Here is a 17,319-nt window from a genome sequence, read left to right on the forward strand (position 1 = left end):
TGCTACGGCATCTGTTATCAGCAGTCACAACCAGCAACACCAGTAGCAGCCGACTGCACGCAAAGAATGGGAACGTGCAGAGGGATTTACGTGAAATCGGCGCAATTGTGGATGCTAATCGTTCGCTTGTATCTGCCTACACACCTCTGCCGGTTGGGAATTATTCCACTTGCATGGCAAGGTGCTCATGTAGGTGCATTAAAAATTCTGGAGGCGCTGGGTATCGATCCCAGTACCTCTCGCACGCCAAGCGAGCGCTCTACCATCTGAGCTACGCCCACCGCCCCGATAACTAGTAGTGCTACATACAGTCATATCAACGTCACAGACCCTTGCACTCCCATTATTCCGCAGACAAACACTACTCTCTATGTATCAGTGAGGGTGTCTTTCAGGTTTCGTGCATTCTGTATCGAATCGTAGTTGGCCACAATGAAAGTGGCACGCATAACGTCGAAAATAGAGTTCAGACACCGCTCTGAGTAAGACGAACGTGTTGTCCACCTCTAGACTTCAATGACGTTAAGCCGTGATACCTAAGACAGATCTGCACTCGATGACACCACGATAACAGCCGGTCCCCACACTTACATCTTGCTCTCCTTATGACAGTATACATCATATCAGTCTGTGACGCTGGTTTTGCAACTTCTTGCGTGCGTTTATGTTCGCCGCGACCAACACTTACCATGCACTGAACACAAAACATGGAGGAGCCGGGGATTGAACCCGAGACCGTTCACACGCTAAGCGTACGATCTGCCAACTGAGCTACAGCTACACACACGACCAAGCCTGGCTATTCTCCATTCTTTGCGACTCTGATGTGCACGGACACGATGGTTGGTTGGTTTGTAGCGGCGAAGGTACCAGAATACAAAGGCGCGGACACGTTCATATACACAAGAGTTCCAAGTAGTTTCGATGCTCTGGTATTACGAATGCAAATTCCGTCTGTTTTGAACGTCTTAAATTGAAAGGGCGGTCACAAATTGGTCCATTTCACTCCTTGTCCACAATCACACAGCACCTGAGGTAACAAGCACATCTCGAGCCCCAATGTGCTCTCCATTGTTCATGCCAACTCAGTGCCTCGCTCTTTGCTACTGTGTAAAACTCTTGTCGTCCAACTGCAAAACACTGGGACACAACAAGTTTCCGCGTCCCCATTGCACTGATCGTACTACGAAACGCTCCCCAAACTTGGCAATCACCCATGCAGATGACTTTTCCGACTTTACACGACGCTCACGCAACGCTCACGCTAGTGACAGCCTTATTTATAGTTCGACGTCGCGCCAAAGCGAATGAGCACATTTCGCCTACGGCTTAGGCCGCTCTTCTAGTGTGGCTGCTCTGTGTCTGCAGGCAGCGAGGGGCTGCAAGCTTCCTGTGTTCGCACCTATATCACCTGTGCTTCCTTGTCAGAGACAGACTATCGCAAAACATACAACTCACTCCATGAATTGATTGCTACGGCATCTGTTATCAGCAGTCACAACCAGCAACACCAGTAGCAGCCGACTGCACGCAAAGAATGGGAACGTGCAGAGGGATTTACGTGAAATCGGCGCAATTGTGGATGCTAATCGTTCGCTTGTATCTGCCTACACACCTCTGCCGGTTGGGAATTATTCCACTTGCATGGCAAGGTGCTCATGTAGGTGCATTAAAAATTCTGGAGGCGCTGGGTATCGATCCCAGTACCTCTCGCACGCCAAGCGAGCGCTCTACCATCTGAGCTACGCCCACCGCCCCGATAACTAGTAGTGCTACATACAGTCATATCAACGTCACAGACCCTTGCACTCCCATTATTCCGCAGACAAACACTACTCTCTATGTATCAGTGAGGGTGTCTTTCAGGTTTCGTGCATTCTGTATCGAATCGTAGTTGGCCACAATGAAAGTGGCACGCATAACGTCGAAAATAGAGTTCAGACACCGCTCTGAGTAAGACGAACGTGTTGTCCACCTCTAGACTTCAATGACGTTAAGCCGTGATACCTAAGACAGATCTGCACTCGATGACACCACGATAACAGCCGGTCCCCACACTTACATCTTGCTCTCCTTATGACAGTATACATCATATCAGTCTGTGACGCTGGTTTTGCAACTTCTTGCGTGCGTTTATGTTCGCCGCGACCAACACTTACCATGCACTGAACACAAAACATGGAGGAGCCGGGGATTGAACCCGAGACCGTTCACACGCTAAGCGTACGATCTGCCAACTGAGCTACAGCTACACACACGACCAAGCCTGGCTATTCTCCATTCTTTGCGACTCTGATGTGCACGGACACGATGGTTGGTTGGTTTGTAGCGGCGAAGGTACCAGAATACAAAGGCGCGGACACGTTCATATACACAAGAGTTCCAAGTAGTTTCGATGCTCTGGTATTACGAATGCAAATTCCGTCTGTTTTGAACGTCTTAAATTGAAAGGGCGGTCACAAATTGGTCCATTTCACTCCTTGTCCACAATCACACAGCACCTGAGGTAACAAGCACATCTCGAGCCCCATTGTGCTCTCCATTGTTCATGCCAACTCAGTGCCTCGCTCTTTGCTACTGTGTAAAACTCTTGTCGTCCAACTGCAAAACACTGGGACACAACAAGTTTCCGCGTCCCCATTGCACTGATCGTACTACGAAACGCTCCCCAAACTTGGCAATCACCCATGCAGATGACTTTTCCGACTTTACACGACGCTCACGCAACGCTCACGCTAGTGACAGCCTTATTTATAGTTCGACGTCGCGCCAAAGCAAATGAGCACATTTCGCCTACGGCTTAGGCCGCTCTTCTAGTGTGGCTGCTCTGTGTCTGCAGGCAGCGAGGGGCTGCAAGCTTCCTGTGTGCGCACCTATATCACCTGTGCTTCCTTGTCAGAGACAGACTATCGCAAAACATACAACTCACTACATGAATTGATTGCTACGGCATCTGTTATCAGCAGTCACAACCAGCAACACCAGTAGCAGCCAACTGCACGCAAAGAATGGGAACGTGCAGAGGGATTTACGTGAAATCGGCGCAATTGTGGATGCTAATCGTTCGCTTGTATCTGCCTACACACCTCTGCCGGTTGGGAATTATTCCACTTGCATGGCAAGGTGCTCATGTAGGTGCATTAAAAATTCTGGAGGCGCTGGGTATCAATCCCAGTACCTCTCGCACGCCAAGCGAGCGCTCTACCATCTGAGCTACGCCCACCGCCCCGATAACTAGTAGTGCTACATACAGTCATATCAACGTCACAGACCCTTGCACTCCCATTATTCCGCAGACAAACACTACTCTCTATGTATCAGTGAGGGTGTCTTTCAGGTTTCGTGCATTCTGTATCGAATCGTAGTTGGCCACAATGAAAGTGGCACGCATAACGTCGAAAATAGAGTTCAGACACCGCTCTGAGTAAGACGAACGTGTTGTCCACCTCTAGACTTCAATGACGTTAAGCCGTGATACCTAAGACAGATCTGCACTCGATGACACCACGATAACAGCCGGTCCCCACACTTACATCTTGCTCTCCTTATGACAGTATACATCATATCAGTCTGTGACGCTGGTTTTGCAACTTCTTGCGTCCGTTTATGTTCGCCGCGACCAACACTTACCATGCACTGAACACAAAACATGGAGGAGCCGGGGCTTGAACCCGAGACCGTTCACACGATAAGCGAACGATCTGCTAACTGAGCTACAGCTACACACACGACCAAGCCTGGCTATTCTCCATTCTTTGCGACTCTGATGTGCACGGACACGATGGTTGGTTGGTTTGTAGCGGCGAAGGTACCAGAATACAAAGGCGCGGACACGTTCATATACACAAGAGTTCCAAGTAGTTTCGATGCTCTGGTATTACGAATGCAAATTCCGTCTGTTTTGAACGTCTTAAATTGAAAGGGCGGTCACAAATTGGTCCATTTCACTCCTTGTCCACAATCACACAGCACCTGAGGTAACAAGCACATCTCGAGCCCCATTGTGCTCTCCATTGTTCATGCCAACTCAGTGCCTCGCTCTTTGCTACTGTGTAAAACTCTTGTCGTCCAACTGCAAAACACTGGGACACAACAAGTTTCCGCGTCCCCATTGCACTGATCGTACTACGAAACGCTCCCCAAACTTGGCAATCACCCATGCAGATGACTTTTCCGACTTTACACGACGCTCACGCAACGCTCACGCTAGTGACAGCCTTATTTATAGTTCGACGTCGCGCCAAAGCGAATGAGCACATTTCGCCTACGGCTTAGGCCGCTCTTCTAGTGTGGCTGCTCTGTGTCTGCAGGCAGCGAGGGGCTGCAAGCTTCCTGTGTTCGCACCTATATCACCTGTGCTTCCTTGTCAGAGACAGACTATCGCAAAACATACAACTCACTCCATGAATTGATTGCTACGGCATCTGTTATCAGCAGTCACAACCAGCAACACCAGTAGCAGCCGACTGCACGCAAAGAATGGGAACGTGCAGAGGGATTTACGTGAAATCGGCGCAATTGTGGATGCTAATCGTTCGCTTGTATCTGCCTACACACCTCTGCCGGTTGGGAATTATTCCACTTGCATGGCAAGGTGCTCATGTAGGTGCATTAAAAATTCTGGAGGCGCTGGGTATCGATCCCAGTACCTCTCGCACGCCAAGCGAGCGCTCTACCATCTGAGCTACGCCCACCGCCCCGATAACTAGTAGTGCTACATACAGTCATATCAACGTCACAGACCCTTGCACTCCCATTATTCCGCAGACAAACACTACTCTCTATGTATCAGTGAGGGTGTCTTTCAGGTTTCGTGCATTCTGTATCGAATCGTAGTTGGCCACAATGAAAGTGGCACGCATAACGTCGAAAATAGAGTTCAGACACCGCTCTGAGTAAGACGAACGTGTTGTCCACCTCTAGACTTCAATGACGTTAAGCCGTGATACCTAAGACAGATCTGCACTCGATGACACCACGATAACAGCCGGTCCCCACACTTACATCTTGCTCTCCTTATGACAGTATACATCATATCAGTCTGTGACGCTGGTTTTGCAACTTCTTGCGTGCGTTTATGTTCGCCGCGACCAACACTTACCATGCACTGAACACAAAACATGGAGGAGCCGGGGCTTGAACCCGAGACCGTTCACACGCTAAGCGAACGATCTGCTAACTGAGCTACAGCTACACACACGACCAAGCCTGGCTATTCTCCATTCTTTGCGACTCTGATGTGCACGGACACGATGGTTGGTTGGTTTGTAACACTAGATCGCGTGTTATACAAAGGCGCGGACACGTTCATATACACAAGAGTTCCAAGTAGTTTCGATGCTCTGGTATTACGAATGCAAATTCCGTCTGTTTTGAACGTCTTAAATTGAAAGGGCGGTCACAAATTGGTCCATTTCACTCCTTGTCCACAATCACACAGCACCTGAGGTAACAAGCACATCTCGAGCCCCATTGTGCTCTCCATTGTTCATGCCAACTCAGTGCCTCGCTCTTTGCTACTGTGTAAAACTCTTGTCGTCCAACTGCAAAACACTGGGACACAACAAGTTTCCGCGTCCCCATTGCACTGATCGTACTACGAAACGCTCCCCAAACTTGGCAATCACCCATGCAGATGACTTTTCCGACTTTACACGACGCTCACGCAACGCTCACGCTAGTGACAGCCTTATTTATAGTTCGACGTCGCGCCAAAGCAAATGAGCACATTTCGCCTACGGCTTAGGCCGCTCTTCTAGTGTGGCTGCTCTGTGTCTGCAGGCAGCGAGGGGCTGCAAGCTTCCTGTGTGCGCACCTATATCACCTGTGCTTCCTTGTCAGAGACAGACTATCGCAAAACATACAACTCACTACATGAATTGATTGCTACGGCATCTGTTATCAGCAGTCACAACCAGCAACACCAGTAGCAGCCAACTGCACGCAAAGAATGGGAACGTGCAGAGGGATTTACGTGAAATCGGCGCAATTGTGGATGCTAATCGTTCGCTTGTATCTGCCTACACACCTCTGCCGGTTGGGAATTATTCCACTTGCATGGCAAGGTGCTCATGTAGGTGCATTAAAAATTCTGGAGGCGCTGGGTATCAATCCCAGTACCTCTCGCACGCCAAGCGAGCGCTCTACCATCTGAGCTACGCCCACCGCCCCGATAACTAGTAGTGCTACATACAGTCATATCAACGTCACAGACCCTTGCACTCCCATTATTCCGCAGACAAACACTACTCTCTATGTATCAGTGAGGGTGTCTTTCAGGTTTCGTGCATTCTGTATCGAATCGTAGTTGGCCACAATGAAAGTGGCACGCATAACGTCGAAAATAGAGTTCAGACACCGCTCTGAGTAAGACGAACGTGTTGTCCACCTCTAGACTTCAATGACGTTAAGCCGTGATACCTAAGACAGATCTGCACTCGATGACACCACGATAACAGCCGGTCCCCACACTTACATCTTGCTCTCCTTATGACAGTATACATCATATCAGTCTGTGACGCTGGTTTTGCAACTTCTTGCGTCCGTTTATGTTCGCCGCGACCAACACTTACCATGCACTGAACACAAAACATGGAGGAGCCGGGGCTTGAACCCGAGACCGTTCACACGCTAAGCGAACGATCTGCTAACTGAGCTACAGCTACACACACGACCAAGCCTGGCTATTCTCCATTCTTTGCGACTCTGATGTGCACGGACACGATGGTTGGTTGGTTTGTAGCGGCGAAGGTACCAGAATACAAAGGCGCGGACACGTTCATATACACAAGAGTTCCAAGTAGTTTCGATGCTCTGGTATTACGAATGCAAATTCCGTCTGTTTTGAACGTCTTAAATTGAAAGGGCGGTCACAAATTGGTCCATTTCACTCCTTGTCCACAATCACACAGCACCTGAGGTAACAAGCACATCTCGAGCCCCATTGTGCTCTCCATTGTTCATGCCAACTCAGTGCCTCGCTCTTTGCTACTGTGTAAAACTCTTGTCGTCCAACTGCAAAACACTGGGACACAACAAGTTTCCGCGTCCCCATTGCACTGATCGTACTACGAAACGCTCCCCAAACTTGGCAATCACCCATGCAGATGACTTTTCCGACTTTACACGACGCTCACGCAACGCTCACGCTAGTGACAGCCTTATTTATAGTTCGACGTCGCGCCAAAGCGAATGAGCACATTTCGCCTACGGCTTAGGCCGCTCTTCTAGTGTGGCTGCTCTGTGTCTGCAGGCAGCGAGGGGCTGCAAGCTTCCTGTGTTCGCACCTATATCACCTGTGCTTCCTTGTCAGAGACAGACTATCGCAAAACATACAACTCACTCCATGAATTGATTGCTACGGCATCTGTTATCAGCAGTCACAACCAGCAACACCAGTAGCAGCCGACTGCACGCAAAGAATGGGAACGTGCAGAGGGATTTACGTGAAATCGGCGCAATTGTGGATGCTAATCGTTCGCTTGTATCTGCCTACACACCTCTGCCGGTTGGGAATTATTCCACTTGCATGGCAAGGTGCTCATGTAGGTGCATTAAAAATTCTGGAGGCGCTGGGTATCGATCCCAGTACCTCTCGCACGCCAAGCGAGCGCTCTACCATCTGAGCTACGCCCACCGCCCCGATAACTAGTAGTGCTACATACAGTCATATCAACGTCACAGACCCTTGCACTCCCATTATTCCGCAGACAAACACTACTCTCTATGTATCAGTGAGGGTGTCTTTCAGGTTTCGTGCATTCTGTATCGAATCGTAGTTGGCCACAATGAAAGTGGCACGCATAACGTCGAAAATAGAGTTCAGACACCGCTCTGAGTAAGACGAACGTGTTGTCCACCTCTAGACTTCAATGACGTTAAGCCGTGATACCTAAGACAGATCTGCACTCGATGACACCACGATAACAGCCGGTCCCCACACTTACATCTTGCTCTCCTTATGACAGTATACATCATATCAGTCTGTGACGCTGGTTTTGCAACTTCTTGCGTGCGTTTATGTTCGCCGCGACCAACACTTACCATGCACTGAACACAAAACATGGAGGAGCCGGGGATTGAACCCGAGACCGTTCACACGCTAAGCGAACGATCTGCTAACTGAGCTACAGCTACACACACGACCAAGCCTGGCTATTCTCCATTCTTTGCGACTCTGATGTGCACGGACACGATGGTTGGTTGGTTTGTAGCGGCGAAGGTACCAGAATACAAAGGCGCGGACACGTTCATATACACAAGAGTTCCAAGTAGTTTCGATGCTCTGGTATTACGAATGCAAATTCCGTCTGTTTTGAACGTCTTAAATTGAAAGGGCGGTCACAAATTGGTCCATTTCACTCCTTGTCCACAATCACACAGCACCTGAGGTAACAAGCACATCTCGAGCCCCATTGTGCTCTCCATTGTTCATGCCAACTCAGTGCCTCGCTCTTTGCTACTGTGTAAAACTCTTGTCGTCCAACTGCAAAACACTGGGACACAACAAGTTTCCGCGTCCCCATTGCACTGATCGTACTACGAAACGCTCCCCAAACTTGGCAATCACCCATGCAGATGACTTTTCCGACTTTACACGACGCTCACGCAACGCTCACGCTAGTGACAGCCTTATTTATAGTTCGACGTCGCGCCAAAGCAAATGAGCACATTTCGCCTACGGCTTAGGCCGCTCTTCTAGTGTGGCTGCTCTGTGTCTGCAGGCAGCGAGGGGCTGCAAGCTTCCTGTGTGCGCACCTATATCACCTGTGCTTCCTTGTCAGAGACAGACTATCGCAAAACATACAACTCACTACATGAATTGATTGCTACGGCATCTGTTATCAGCAGTCACAACCAGCAACACCAGTAGCAGCCAACTGCACGCAAAGAATGGGAACGTGCAGAGGGATTTACGTGAAATCGGCGCAATTGTGGATGCTAATCGTTCGCTTGTATCTGCCTACACACCTCTGCCGGTTGGGAATTATTCCACTTGCATGGCAAGGTGCTCATGTAGGTGCATTAAAAATTCTGGAGGCGCTGGGTATCAATCCCAGTACCTCTCGCACGCCAAGCGAGCGCTCTACCATCTGAGCTACGCCCACCGCCCCGATAACTAGTAGTGCTACATACAGTCATATCAACGTCACAGACCCTTGCACTCCCATTATTCCGCAGACAAACACTACTCTCTATGTATCAGTGAGGGTGTCTTTCAGGTTTCGTGCATTCTGTATCGAATCGTAGTTGGCCACAATGAAAGTGGCACGCATAACGTCGAAAATAGAGTTCAGACACCGCTCTGAGTAAGACGAACGTGTTGTCCACCTCTAGACTTCAATGACGTTAAGCCGTGATACCTAAGACAGATCTGCACTCGATGACACCACGATAACAGCCGGTCCCCACACTTACATCTTGCTCTCCTTATGACAGTATACATCATATCAGTCTGTGACGCTGGTTTTGCAACTTCTTGCGTCCGTTTATGTTCGCCGCGACCAACACTTACCATGCACTGAACACAAAACATGGAGGAGCCGGGGCTTGAACCCGAGACCGTTCACACGCTAAGCGAACGATCTGCTAACTGAGCTACAGCTACACACACGACCAAGCCTGGCTATTCTCCATTCTTTGCGACTCTGATGTGCACGGACACGATGGTTGGTTGGTTTGTAGCGGCGAAGGTACCAGAATACAAAGGCGCGGACACGTTCATATACACAAGAGTTCCAAGTAGTTTCGATGCTCTGGTATTACGAATGCAAATTCCGTCTGTTTTGAACGTCTTAAATTGAAAGGGCGGTCACAAATTGGTCCATTTCACTCCTTGTCCACAATCACACAGCACCTGAGGTAACAAGCACATCTCGAGCCCCATTGTGCTCTCCATTGTTCATGCCAACTCAGTGCCTCGCTCTTTGCTACTGTGTAAAACTCTTGTCGTCCAACTGCAAAACACTGGGACACAACAAGTTTCCGCGTCCCCATTGCACTGATCGTACTACGAAACGCTCCCCAAACTTGGCAATCACCCATGCAGATGACTTTTCCGACTTTACACGACGCTCACGCAACGCTCACGCTAGTGACAGCCTTATTTATAGTTCGACGTCGCGCCAAAGCGAATGAGCACATTTCGCCTACGGCTTAGGCCGCTCTTCTAGTGTGGCTGCTCTGTGTCTGCAGGCAGCGAGGGGCTGCAAGCTTCCTGTGTTCGCACCTATATCACCTGTGCTTCCTTGTCAGAGACAGACTATCGCAAAACATACAACTCACTCCATGAATTGATTGCTACGGCATCTGTTATCAGCAGTCACAACCAGCAACACCAGTAGCAGCCGACTGCACGCAAAGAATGGGAACGTGCAGAGGGATTTACGTGAAATCGGCGCAATTGTGGATGCTAATCGTTCGCTTGTATCTGCCTACACACCTCTGCCGGTTGGGAATTATTCCACTTGCATGGCAAGGTGCTCATGTAGGTGCATTAAAAATTCTGGAGGCGCTGGGTATCGATCCCAGTACCTCTCGCACGCCAAGCGAGCGCTCTACCATCTGAGCTACGCCCACCGCCCCGATAACTAGTAGTGCTACATACAGTCATATCAACGTCACAGACCCTTGCACTCCCATTATTCCGCAGACAAACACTACTCTCTATGTATCAGTGAGGGTGTCTTTCAGGTTTCGTGCATTCTGTATCGAATCGTAGTTGGCCACAATGAAAGTGGCACGCATAACGTCGAAAATAGAGTTCAGACACCGCTCTGAGTAAGACGAACGTGTTGTCCACCTCTAGACTTCAATGACGTTAAGCCGTGATACCTAAGACAGATCTGCACTCGATGACACCACGATAACAGCCGGTCCCCACACTTACATCTTGCTCTCCTTATGACAGTATACATCATATCAGTCTGTGACGCTGGTTTTGCAACTTCTTGCGTGCGTTTATGTTCGCCGCGACCAACACTTACCATGCACTGAACACAAAACATGGAGGAGCCGGGGATTGAACCCGAGACCGTTCACACGCTAAGCGAACGATCTGCTAACTGAGCTACAGCTACACACACGACCAAGCCTGGCTATTCTCCATTCTTTGCGACTCTGATGTGCACGGACACGATGGTTGGTTGGTTTGTAGCGGCGAAGGTACCAGAATACAAAGGCGCGGACACGTTCATATACACAAGAGTTCCAAGTAGTTTCGATGCTCTGGTATTACGAATGCAAATTCCGTCTGTTTTGAACGTCTTAAATTGAAAGGGCGGTCACAAATTGGTCCATTTCACTCCTTGTCCACAATCACACAGCACCTGAGGTAACAAGCACATCTCGAGCCCCATTGTGCTCTCCATTGTTCATGCCAACTCAGTGCCTCGCTCTTTGCTACTGTGTAAAACTCTTGTCGTCCAACTGCAAAACACTGGGACACAACAAGTTTCCGCGTCCCCATTGCACTGATCGTACTACGAAACGCTCCCCAAACTTGGCAATCACCCATGCAGATGACTTTTCCGACTTTACACGACGCTCACGCTAGTGACAGCCTTATTTATAGTTCGACGTCGCGCCAAAGCGAATGAGCACATTTCGCCTACGGCTTAGGCCGCTCTTCTAGTGTGGCTGCTCTGTGTCTGCAGGCAGCGAGGGGCTGCAAGCTTCCTGTGTTCGCACCTATATCACCTGTGCTTCCTTGTCAGAGACAGACTATCGCAAAACATACAACTCACTCCATGAATTGATTGCTACGGCATCTGTTATCAGCAGTCACAACCAGCAACACCAGTAGCAGCCGACTGCACGCAAAGAATGGGAACGTGCAGAGGGATTTACGTGAAATCGGCGCAATTGTGGATGCTAATCGTTCGCTTGTATCTGCCTACACACCTCTGCCGGTTGGGAATTATTCCACTTGCATGGCAAGGTGCTCATGTAGGTGCATTAAAAATTCTGGAGGCGCTGGGTATCGATCCCAGTACCTCTCGCACGCCAAGCGAGCGCTCTACCATCTGAGCTACGCCCACCGCCCCGATAACTAGTAGTGCTACATACAGTCATATCAACGTCACAGACCCTTGCACTCCCATTATTCCGCAGACAAACACTACTCTCTATGTATCAGTGAGGGTGTCTTTCAGGTTTCGTGCATTCTGTATCGAATCGTAGTTGGCCACAATGAAAGTGGCACGCATAACGTCGAAAATAGAGTTCAGACACCGCTCTGAGTAAGACGAACGTGTTGTCCACCTCTAGACTTCAATGACGTTAAGCCGTGATACCTAAGACAGATCTGCACTCGATGACACCACGATAACAGCCGGTCCCCACACTTACATCTTGCTCTCCTTATGACAGTATACATCATATCAGTCTGTGACGCTGGTTTTGCAACTTCTTGCGTCCGTTTATGTTCGCCGCGACCAACACTTACCATGCACTGAACACAAAACATGGAGGAGCCGGGGCTTGAACCCGAGACCGTTCACACGCTAAGCGAACGATCTGCTAACTGAGCTACAGCTACACACACGACCAAGCCTGGCTATTCTCCATTCTTTGCGACTCTGATGTGCACGGACACGATGGTTGGTTGGTTTGTAGCGGCGAAGGTACCAGAATACAAAGGCGCGGACACGTTCATATACACAAGAGTTCCAAGTAGTTTCGATGCTCTGGTATTACGAATGCAAATTCCGTCTGTTTTGAACGTCTTAAATTGAAAGGGCGGTCACAAATTGGTCCATTTCACTCCTTGTCCACAATCACACAGCACCTGAGGTAACAAGCACATCTCGAGCCCCATTGTGCTCTCCATTGTTCATGCCAACTCAGTGCCTCGCTCTTTGCTACTGTGTAAAACTCTTGTCGTCCAACTGCAAAACACTGGGACACAACAAGTTTCCGCGTCCCCATTGCACTGATCGTACTACGAAACGCTCCCCAAACTTGGCAATCACCCATGCAGATGACTTTTCCGACTTTACACGACGCTCACGCAACGCTCACGCTAGTGACAGCCTTATTTATAGTTCGACGTCGCGCCAAAGCAAATGAGCACATTTCGCCTACGGCTTAGGCCGCTCTTCTAGTGTGGCTGCTCTGTGTCTGCAGGCAGCGAGGGGCTGCAAGCTTCCTGTGTTCGCACCTATATCACCTGTGCTTCCTTGTCAGAGACAGACTATCGCAAAACATACAACTCGCTCCATGAGTTGATTGCTACGGCATCTGTTATCAGCAGTCACAACCAGCAACACCAGTAGCAGCCGACTGCACGCAAAGAATGGGAACGTGCAGAGGGATTTACGTGAAATCGGCGCAATTGTGGATGCTAATCGTTCGCTTGTATCTGCCTACACACCTCTGCCGGTTGGGAATTATTCCACTTGCATGGCAAGGTGCTCATGTAGGTGCATTAAAAATTCTGGAGGCGCTGGGTACCGATCCCAGTACCTCTCGCACGCCAAGCGAGCGCTCCACCATCTGAGCTACGCCCACCGCCCCGATAACTAGTAGTGCTACATACAGTCATATCAACGTCACAGACCCTTGCACTCCCATTATTCCGCAGACAAACACTACTCTCTATGTATCAGTGAGGGTGTCTTTCAGGTTTCGTGCATTCTGTATCGAATCGTAGTTGGCCACAATGAAAGTGGCACGCATAACGTCGAAAATAGAGTTCAGACACCGCTCTGAGTAAGACGAACGTGTTGTCCACCTCTAGACTTCAATGACGTTAAGCCGTGATACCTAAGACAGATCTGCACTCGATGACACCACGATAACAGCCGGTCCCCACACTTACATCTTGCTCTCCTTATGACAGTATACATCATATCAGTCTGTGACGCTGGTTTTGCAACTTCTTGCGTCCGTTTATGTTCGCCGCGACCAACACTTACCATGCACTGAACACAAAACATGGAGGAGCCGGGGCTTGAACCCGAGACCGTTCACACGCTAAGCGAACGATCTGCTAACTGAGCTACAGCTACACACACGACCAAGCCTGGCTATTCTCCATTCTTTGCGACTCTGATGTGCACGGACACGATGGTTGGTTGGTTTGTAGCGGCGAAGGTACCAGAATACAAAGGCGCGGACACGTTCATATACACAAGAGTTCCAAGTAGTTTCGATGCTCTGGTATTACGAATGCAAATTCCGTCTGTTTTGAACGTCTTAAATTGAAAGGGCGGTCACAAATTGGTCCATTTCACTCCTTGTCCACAATCACACAGCACCTGAGGTAACAAGCACATCTCGAGCCCCATTGTGCTCTCCATTGTTCATGCCAACTCAGTGCCTCGCTCTTTGCTACTGTGTAAAACTCTTGTCGTCCAACTGCAAAACACTGGGACACAACAAGTTTCCGCGTCCCCATTGCACTGATCGTACTACGAAACGCTCCCCAAACTTGGCAATCACCCATGCAGATGACTTTTCCGACTTTACACGACGCTCACGCTAGTGACAGCCTTATTTATAGTTCGACGTCGCGCCAAAGCAAATGAGCACATTTCGCCTACGGCTTAGGCCGCTCTTCTAGTGTGGCTGCTCTGTGTCTGCAGGCAGCGAGGGGCTGCAAGCTTCCTGTGTTCGCACCTATATCACCTGTGCTTCCTTGTCAGAGACAGACTATCGCAAAACATACAACTCACTCCATGAATTGATTGCTACGGCATCTGTTATCAGCAGTCACAACCAGCAACACCAGTAGCAGCCGACTGCACGCAAAGAATGGGAACGTGCAGAGGGATTTACGTGAAATCGGCGCAATTGTGGATGCTAATCGTTCGCTTGTATCTGCCTACACACCTCTGCCGGTTGGGAATTATTCCACTTGCATGGCAAGGTGCTCATGTAGGTGCATTGAAAATTCTGGAGGCGCTGGGGATCGATCCCAGTACCTCTCGCACGCCAAGCGAGCGCTCTACCATCTGAGCTACGCCCACCGCCCCGATAACTAGTAGTGCTACATACAGTCATATCAACGTCACAGACCCTTGCACTCCCATTATTCCGCAGACAAACACTACTCTCTATGTATCAGTGAGGGTGTCTTTCAGGTTTCGTGCATTCTGTATCGAATCGTAGTTGGCCACAATGAAAGTGGCACGCATAACGTCGAAAATAGAGTTCAGACACCGCTCTGAGTAAGACGAACGTGTTGTCCACCTCTAGACTTCAATGACGTTAAGCCGTGATACCTAAGACAGATCTGCACTCGATGACACCACGATAACAGCCGGTCCCCACACTTACATCTTGCTCTCCTTATGACAGTATACATCATATCAGTCTGTGACGCTGGTTTTGCAACTTCTTGCGTCCGTTTATGTTCGCCGCGACCAACACTTACCATGCACTGAACACAAAACATGGAGGAGCCGGGGCTTGAACCCGAGACCGTTCACACGCTAAGCGAACGATCTGCTAACTGAGCTACAGCTACACACACGACCAAGCCTGGCTATTCTCCATTCTTTGCGACTCTGATGTGCACGGACACGATGGTTGGTTGGTTTGTAGCGGCGAAGGTACCAGAATACAAAGGCGCGGACACGTTCATATACACAAGAGTTCCAAGTAGTTTCGATGCTCTGGTATTACGAATGCAAATTCCGTCTGTTTTGAACGTCTTAAATTGAAAGGGCGGTCACAAATTGGTCCATTTCACTCCTTGTCCACAATCACACAGCACCTGAGGTAACAAGCACATCTCGAGCCCCATTGTGCTCTCCATTGTTCATGCCAACTCAGTGCCTCGCTCTTTGCTACTGTGTAAAACTCTTGTCGTCCAACTGCAAAACACTGGGACACAACAAGTTTCCGCGTCCCCATTGCACTGATCGTACTACGAAACGCTCCCCAAACTTGGCAATCACCCATGCAGATGACTTTTCCGACTTTACACGACGCTCACGCAACGCTCACGCTAGTGACAGCCTTATTTATAGTTCGACGTCGCGCCAAAGCAAATGAGCACATTTCGCCTACGGCTTAGGCCGCTCTTCTAGTGTGGCTGCTCTGTGTCTGCAGGCAGCGAGGGGCTGCAAGCTTCCTGTGTTCGCACCTATATCACCTGTGCTTCCTTGTCAGAGACAGACTATCGCAAAACATACAACTCGCTCCATGAGTTGATTGCTACGGCATCTGTTATCAGCAGTCACAACCAGCAACACCAGTAGCAGCCGACTGCACGCAAAGAATGGGAACGTGCAGAGGGATTTACGTGAAATCGGCGCAATTGTGGATGCTAATCGTTCGCTTGTATCTGCCTACACACCTCTGCCGGTTGGGAATTATTCCACTTGCATGGCAAGGTGCTCATGTAGGTGCATTAAAAATTCTGGAGGCGCTGGGTACCGATCCCAGTACCTCTCGCACGCCAAGCGAGCGCTCTACCATCTGAGCTACGCCCACCGCCCCGATAACTAGTAGTGCTACATACAGTCATATCAACGTCACAGACCCTTGCACTCCCATTATTCCGCAGACAAACACTACTCTCTATGTATCAGTGAGGGTGTCTTTCAGGTTTCGTGCATTCTGTATCGAATCGTAGTTGGCCACAATGAAAGTGGCACGCATAACGTCGAAAATAGAGTTCAGACACCGCTCTGAGTAAGACGAACGTGTTGTCCACCTCTAGACTTCAATGACGTTAAGCCGTGATACCTAAGACAGATCTGCACTCGATGACACCACGATAACAGCCGGTCCCCACACTTACATCTTGCTCTCCTTATGACAGTATACATCATATCAGTCTGTGACGCTGGTTTTGCAACTTCTTGCGTGCGTTTATGTTCGCCGCGACCAACACTTACCATGCACTGAACACAAAACATGGAGGAGCCGGGGCTTGAACCCGAGACCGTTCACACGCTAAGCGAACGATCTGCCAACTGAGCTACAGCTACACACACCACCAAGCCTGGCTATTCTCCATTCTTTGCGACTCTGATGTGCACGGACACGATGGTTGGTTGGTTTGTAGCGGCGAAGGTACCAGAATACAAAGGCGCGGACACGTTCATATACACAAGAGTTCCAAGTAGTTTCGATGCTCTGGTATTACGAATGCAAATTCCGTCTGTTTTGAACGTCTTAAATTGAAAGGGCGGTCACAAATTGGTCCATTTCACTCCTTGTCCACAATCACACAGCACCTGAGGTAACAAGCACATCTCGAGCCCCATTGTGCCCTCCATTGTTCATGCCAACTCAGTGCCTCGCTCTTTGCTACTGTGTAAAACTCTTGTCGTCCAACTGCAAAACACTGGGACACAACAAGTTTCC

At 49.5% G+C, this 17,319-nt stretch overlaps 7 non-coding genes across 7 annotated transcripts; all 7 read right to left on the reverse strand.

Moving 5' to 3' along the window:
• Positions 1 to 208: 208 nt before the first annotated feature.
• Trnaa-ggc (transfer RNA alanine (anticodon GGC)) lies at positions 209 to 282 on the reverse strand. Its single transcript has one exon. It is a non-coding gene; the product is annotated as a tRNA-Ala (tRNA).
• A 1,397-nt stretch (positions 283 to 1,679) lies between these two features.
• On the reverse strand, positions 1,680 to 1,753 carry Trnaa-ggc (transfer RNA alanine (anticodon GGC)). Its single transcript has one exon. It is a non-coding gene; the product is annotated as a tRNA-Ala (tRNA).
• A 2,868-nt stretch (positions 1,754 to 4,621) lies between these two features.
• Trnaa-ggc (transfer RNA alanine (anticodon GGC)) lies at positions 4,622 to 4,695 on the reverse strand. Its single transcript has one exon. It is a non-coding gene; the product is annotated as a tRNA-Ala (tRNA).
• Positions 4,696 to 7,563: 2,868 nt separating this feature from the next.
• Positions 7,564 to 7,637, reverse strand: Trnaa-ggc (transfer RNA alanine (anticodon GGC)). The gene has a single exon. It is a non-coding gene; the product is annotated as a tRNA-Ala (tRNA).
• Positions 7,638 to 10,505: 2,868 nt separating this feature from the next.
• On the reverse strand, positions 10,506 to 10,579 carry Trnaa-ggc (transfer RNA alanine (anticodon GGC)). Its single transcript has one exon. It is a non-coding gene; the product is annotated as a tRNA-Ala (tRNA).
• A 1,386-nt stretch (positions 10,580 to 11,965) lies between these two features.
• On the reverse strand, positions 11,966 to 12,039 carry Trnaa-ggc (transfer RNA alanine (anticodon GGC)). The gene has a single exon. It is a non-coding gene; the product is annotated as a tRNA-Ala (tRNA).
• Positions 12,040 to 14,896: 2,857 nt separating this feature from the next.
• On the reverse strand, positions 14,897 to 14,970 carry Trnaa-ggc (transfer RNA alanine (anticodon GGC)). Its single transcript has one exon. It is a non-coding gene; the product is annotated as a tRNA-Ala (tRNA).
• Between the last annotated feature and the right edge of the window lie 2,349 nt (positions 14,971 to 17,319).

Source organism: Schistocerca gregaria, unplaced genomic scaffold (assembly GCF_023897955.1).
Source record: "Schistocerca gregaria isolate iqSchGreg1 unplaced genomic scaffold, iqSchGreg1.2 ptg000180l, whole genome shotgun sequence".
Classification (NCBI taxonomy): Eukaryota; Metazoa; Arthropoda; class Insecta; order Orthoptera; family Acrididae; genus Schistocerca; species Schistocerca gregaria.